The sequence below is a fragment of the Fringilla coelebs genome (genome assembly GCF_963513975.1).
Source record: "Fringilla coelebs genome assembly, chromosome: 27".
In the NCBI taxonomy this organism is placed as follows: Eukaryota; Metazoa; Chordata; class Aves; order Passeriformes; family Fringillidae; genus Fringilla; species Fringilla coelebs.
In genome coordinates this window covers 2,796,977-2,802,976 of record NC_140053.1, presented here as the reverse complement: position 1 = coordinate 2,802,976, position 6,000 = coordinate 2,796,977, and positions in this window count along the sequence as shown.

The following is a 6,000-nucleotide window of genomic DNA, read 5'->3' as shown; positions in this document are numbered from 1 at the left end:
GGAGAAACGGACTGGAAGGTGACAGGGAAACCCAGAGACAACCCAAGAACAGTCCCTGTTCACTGCACCCTCTGTGCAGGGAAAGTAGAAGTAACTCAATGATGCTTGGCCACGTAGCTAAAGGGGGTGTCAGGAGCCACCTCCTCTGTTCTGCTCTTCTGTTCTGCAATGCTGTAACTCTAGAAGTTACCTGAGTTAGTCAGGTCACTATGCACCTGCTGGTGAAAAATGTCTCTAATAAAACTTTGCTTCTGCCTAATGCAATCAAGAACCTGTGTCTGAAACTGAGTTCCTTTTGAACACCAGCTGCTGATCCATGAGCAAGGGGCACCTAAACTGGTCAGGATCATCCCACACTGGGAACAAAACTGCTTTGCCAGCAGGAGAGAGGGGCCTTGCTGACCTGGCAGGTCTTGTCCAGCTCCTCCCCGCTGTCACAGCCTGAGGCAGATGTTGCCCATTCCTGTGTGGCACAGGAGGAGTCAGACAGGCCAGCAGAGCTGGAGCTCATCAGTGACAGAACAGTGACAGAGATTTCCAGGGCTCAGGCAGGTGTGTATCCACCCACAGGTACCACCTGAGCAGCCATCTCTGGTGCACATCTCCAGCTGCTCTCCAGATGTGTCAGGTGTTCAGCTGGGAGATGTGCTGGGGCTGGGGAGCACGATGTCTGTCACACACATCTCAGCGGGTGTCCCCTGGCCCTGCCTGCCTCCCGGACTGGTGCAGTGAGAGCATGTCCGAGGAGGGGGCTGGCCCTCGGCAGAGCAGCCCCACCTCCTCTGCGTCAAACCCATGTCCGGGGAGGGGGACCGTGCGAGGACAGTGTCCCTGTCAGCAGGGCAGCAGGTGCTGAGACGGCAGATGTTCTCAGCTCCTCTGCTCTTCAGACTGCCAAGGGGTGGTTGGAACATGCACAGCTGTGCAGAGACACCCACAGGATGGAAAGAGCTGATGGCCTGGAAGCCGGTTTTGTACCTTATGTGACATAGTACAAAGATTTCTCACACCTAAACACGTATGGAATATTTGGGACTCCTTTGTTGAGAAATTAAAAAACATTTGAAACATAAAGGCAAATTCATTTCCCCAAGTCCCGCTCCTGACTGTGCCACACGCGTGCCAAGGAGCATTTCTGAGTCTGCTCTGGCCGGTTCCTGCGCTGCAATGAGCCGGGAGCAGAGGAGCGGCAAAGGGAGGGCGGAAATTTTGGCTGTGAGGAAGCGGAGAAGGGACAAGAGTGATCCCTGGCGGCCGGGAGGCGGCGGGGACGGGCGCTCCCGACCGGAGATGCTCATCCCGACAGGGGAGGAACCGGGGCTCCTGCCGGCAGCGCTGCACCTTCGTGGGGCTGGGCCACGGGCTCCCCCTGCTCCTCCCAACATCGAATTTCTCCCTGCAGCTGCCCAAACCCTTGAACAACGCCCCGGAGCCGCTGCTCGTTCCTCCCAGAACAGCGTGAATCAGATCCTCCGTGAGCAAGAGGCAGATGCTCATCGAAACTAAAATCCTGGGAATTTGGCATCTGACTTTTCACCTTCTGCTCCATCGGCACTGCCCCTCTTGTACCACAGGATGAAATACCAACCTGAAGAACCTGTGAAAATATTTACACTGGGTTGGGTTTGGTTGATTTTCCCAGAGGAAAGAGAAATTTAAAATACCTATACTGGGTTGGTTTTATTTTATTTGTTTTCCCCAGAGACATTGAGCATGCCTGAGAATACAGGGTAAAATTGGCCAATCCAAAAACTGTCCAGTATGGACAGAGTTTGAAGCAGAGGTTTGCCATTAACACTGTATTTCTGTTTCTAAAGTCACATAAAAAATTTAAGAGAAGCTGGAATAATTAGTAATCCTCATTGACTGCAAATGCTTCTTGTGCTGAAAAACAAGGAAATGGAGAAAGTGCCTGGGAAATCCTGGCACTTCCCAGCTCTCCCCATCAGGTGTCAGCTGTTCCCAGCTGGCACATCCCAAGGAAACACTGACCTGTCAGCGTCCTGGTCTGCCGAGCCCTGCCCTGTCCGTCCCTGCTCTGCCCCAGGTGTGCAAACACTGCGTAACCTGAGACCAAGGTCTGAGACTGCTTAAAGCCGAGCTTACTTTTTCCTGAGGGGCCCAGAGACGCTCAGTTAATGGAGAGTTAATCCCGACTGTGGCTAAGTGGAAGTAGTTGCTGTTAGCCTATCCAACAGAAGTACAATAATATGTGATTAAAATGATATAAAAATGCATTGATTCACGATCTGCAGCAATTCCGCCCAGTCCAGTCCCCCGGGTGGGCAGCGCTCCCTCTGTGCCACCGAGCCCACCATGCCGAGGGATCCCGACACATTGTGCGTCAGCACACGGGATATTTGGAGATTTTTTGGAGATGAGATGAGATGAATGATCCCGGCCTGGCGCTGCAGGTGCTCTCTAGAGGGCACTCGGCTCCCGCCGAGCTGCCCGCGGCACAGGCAGCGCTGGGGGCTCGGCTCGGACCCTCCCAGGCGGGGGAACGGGGACTGCGGGACGTGCTGGGGACACCCCAGTGCCCCAAACACGGAGTGCGCTGCCAGCCCTGGCATCCTGCATTTCATGGTCACACTCTCAGCCGGTTTTGCGTGGACTGCAGGGATGGTGCAGGTGTCCCCCTGCCTCCCGCACATCCCAGGTGTTCTCCCGTGTGGGGATGCGTGGGATGGGCGCCAGACTGAAACTCGCTCACCAGTTTGTTAATACCTGTTTGTTTTCCAAACGGCACCGGAGTTATTTTGCATTGTGTCGTTAGGTGGGAGCACAGTGAAAGTCAGCGTCTCCTCAGGGGTTGTAAATGTGCTGTAATGACCCTTTGCTAATGAGGGTCTTGCCGACGGAGCAGCAGCTGAGACCCCAGAGAGAGAGAGCTGGGCCGGGGGCTGTTTAGACCCACAATGAAGCAGCTCCAAATCAAAGGGTTTGTGCTCTGAAAGTCTCCTAGAGCTCTGACTCACCTAATTACTGCTCCTATCACAACCACCATCGCTCTGTTGGGTGGTGGAGCTTTTGAAGGTGCTCTTTAATGTTTCATCACTGCTCGGCTCTGCAATAGTGAATGAGTAACAGATCAGGTAGAATGTGGGCAGGAATTATGCTTTTCTTAAAGGAGGGATGTTTGCTGGACTGGACCCTCCTGACTGCCCTTCCCAGAGGGCAGCAGGTGATCTGTCCATGCCAAGTTCAGCTGTAACTGACCAGTGGCTGAACGTGCTGCTTTGGGACCATTGGACACAACAGGACAGATTCCAGGGATATTCCCTGTGACCACACACCTTGGGGTGTGGGTGGACACCAAGATTACACCCGGTCTTGCAGGATACTTCAGGAGAGGTGGAGACTTTCTCACTTCAAAACAGATATTTTAAAGCCCTTTGCTTAAAAAGAGCCTAAATAGTTTTTGGCATAAGGGATTCACAATCATTAAGGTTGGAAAATCCCTCTAATATCCTCGAGTCCAGCCCTTCACCCAGCACTGCCAAGGCCACCACTTGCAGATGATTTTCACAGAATATCACTGAGATCTAAAACAATGCTGTGCACCATCTTTTGACAGAATTATTTCTAATTACAAAAATTTTATAGAAAATCACACATTTCATGAGAAATTGTTGGAACTGAGCATTTTCAACCTCATATATTTCTGGATGGAACTGCTGCCAGTCACTTACAGCTGTGTTAGTGGGGGGACAAAAGATTCCAAACACATTGTACTCTCACTACAGAGTGAACAGTTAGGAACTGTTGGGTAGGAATTACTTTTTGCTTAGAAATCTCAGTTAATCCACTAATGAAACAATAAACGTGAATGAGCTCTAATGCATTACAACTGATCTAAATCAGATTTTTCCATTTTCAAACATCTAGCTTTTTATTGGATAAGAAAAAGATCCTCATCATTTACATTTTAATGGGGAAGAGAACAGCTTAGTGCTAAGTGTCAGGCAGCTGAAACTCACTGGAATGAAGAGCTGAGTACAAACAAGAATGATGTTCATCCTCCAACACAGTCACACTGCACAGCCTGGCTTTCTTTTCTACTCTGGAGAAATCCTATGGGATTACCTGGTGATAATAAAACTGCCTGATGATCATATAATGGGACATATTTTATAACATATAATTATGAGAATGAGTCATATTCCCCTGGTACATATTTCATCGTTTTTCTCTGTGTAGCAGCACACAAGAATTGAGTTTTCCAACAAGACACAACCAGAAGCAGGAAGGATGGAAAAGGATCCCAGTGAAGCACCAGAAAGGGGGACAACACTCCAGCTGTGACCCCACAAACGTGCTCAGCAGCCTTGGTGGTTTCTCTCAAACACAACAGTGTGGGGAGGGTGTGGAGCTGGGGAAGGTGGTCCTGGGGGCTGAGAGGAGCTGGTGTGTGCTCACCCACAGCCCCAGCCCCTTCCTGCTGCCACACTCCCAAAGGAAAAAATTCTCCTGCAGCCTCTGCTTCAGCCAATCTGGGCTGTGCAGAGCACACGGGAACCCGGCCATTGAAATGCTGAGTGAATTCCTGCCCATCCTGGGAGGATTCCTGCCCATCCCGGGAGGATTCCTGCCGGCACTGGGTGAGCTGCTCAGGCTTAAATAGTCCATCCTCCTCTCTAGGCAGAGCTCATAACTGTTTCATCACAGGAAAAGGGAGAGGCCTCACTGCAAACAACTGAGGAGCCACCTGCCTCCTCCTCCTCCTCCTTCTCCTCCTCCTTCTCCTCCTCCACATCCCACAAACCCCCCATTTCTCCATCCCAGTTTTTGGCTCTGCTGCAGTGAGCAGCAGCAGCCCCATAGATTCTGTAACATTTCACTGTCCCATTTCACAGGTACTGCTGGGGATCCTTCCAGTTCCTGAAGTTTATTGCAATCACTTTTATGTGAACGTTTCCCAGCCCTCCAGCTGCACTTCAGCAGCATCTCTGGATTTTGCTGGAAACATTATCTAAGATCACCCAGGAAGCTCAGTGTGTTGCAAGGACCTAGACAATCCCCAGAGACAGAACTGCAGAGAAAATTACCACCTCATAAACCAGCTTCCACCTTACAGCAGCTCTAAAATAAAATATTCCTTTCAAGAACCATTTGTTCTGTAATTTCTATCTCTGATCCTGGCCAGAATTTCCAGACTGTCAGGCTTCTTCAGTTTTAAGGAGCTAAGTTTCACTCTTGAAGTACATTGCCTGCACAAATTCTAGGGGGAAAATGGCAAGAAATCTTCCTTTCATGTGTTAAAAATGAAGCTATGAAATTACACACAAGCATCCTCTCTGATATTCAAACCACCCAAAAATGTTCTTTGGTTAAGGGAAGACAGGAAGGTTGGTTTTCCTAAAAGGAATGACTGATACAGAAGATGGAATAAACATCCTTCCAGGTTTAAAAAACAAAACAAACCCTTTCTGCAGAATTATACATAACAACATGAATTTGTTCCCATGTCTCTGTATCAGTTAAATGGGAAATAACCCAGGGGCTTCTTGAGCCTAAGTAGCTGCAAGTATTCAAGAGAATTTCATTCCCTTTGGGAAAAAAGGATTTCTCACTGGAGAAAATGATCCCCCAGACTCCACTGAGTGTTGAGGTGAACCATTTAAATTTCTACAATGCAGGGGAGGCTTTGCTCCCTCAGATGTTTCAGAGATGAAGTGGAGCAGCAGGTGGAACGTGAGGCATGTCCTCTGCGTGGGCCAGGGTGTGCTGGGAGGGGCCTCTACCAAAAGCTGTTTCCATAAACAGTTGCTGTAACAAACAAAACTTAATTAGCAACAAGCACCACCACAAAGGCTGAGTGAGAAAACAGTAATATCCCAAATCAATACAGGAAATTGGGTATCACAGTTCCACCTACAAGGTAACAGACTGGGATTTGCTAAGGATTAGGGCAGGAGGAGAGGGGTGAGAGGTACCCAGGGAAAAAATGTCACAGTCTGAGGCTCAGGGTGCTGTGAGAGCTCACAGGGCAGATGTACA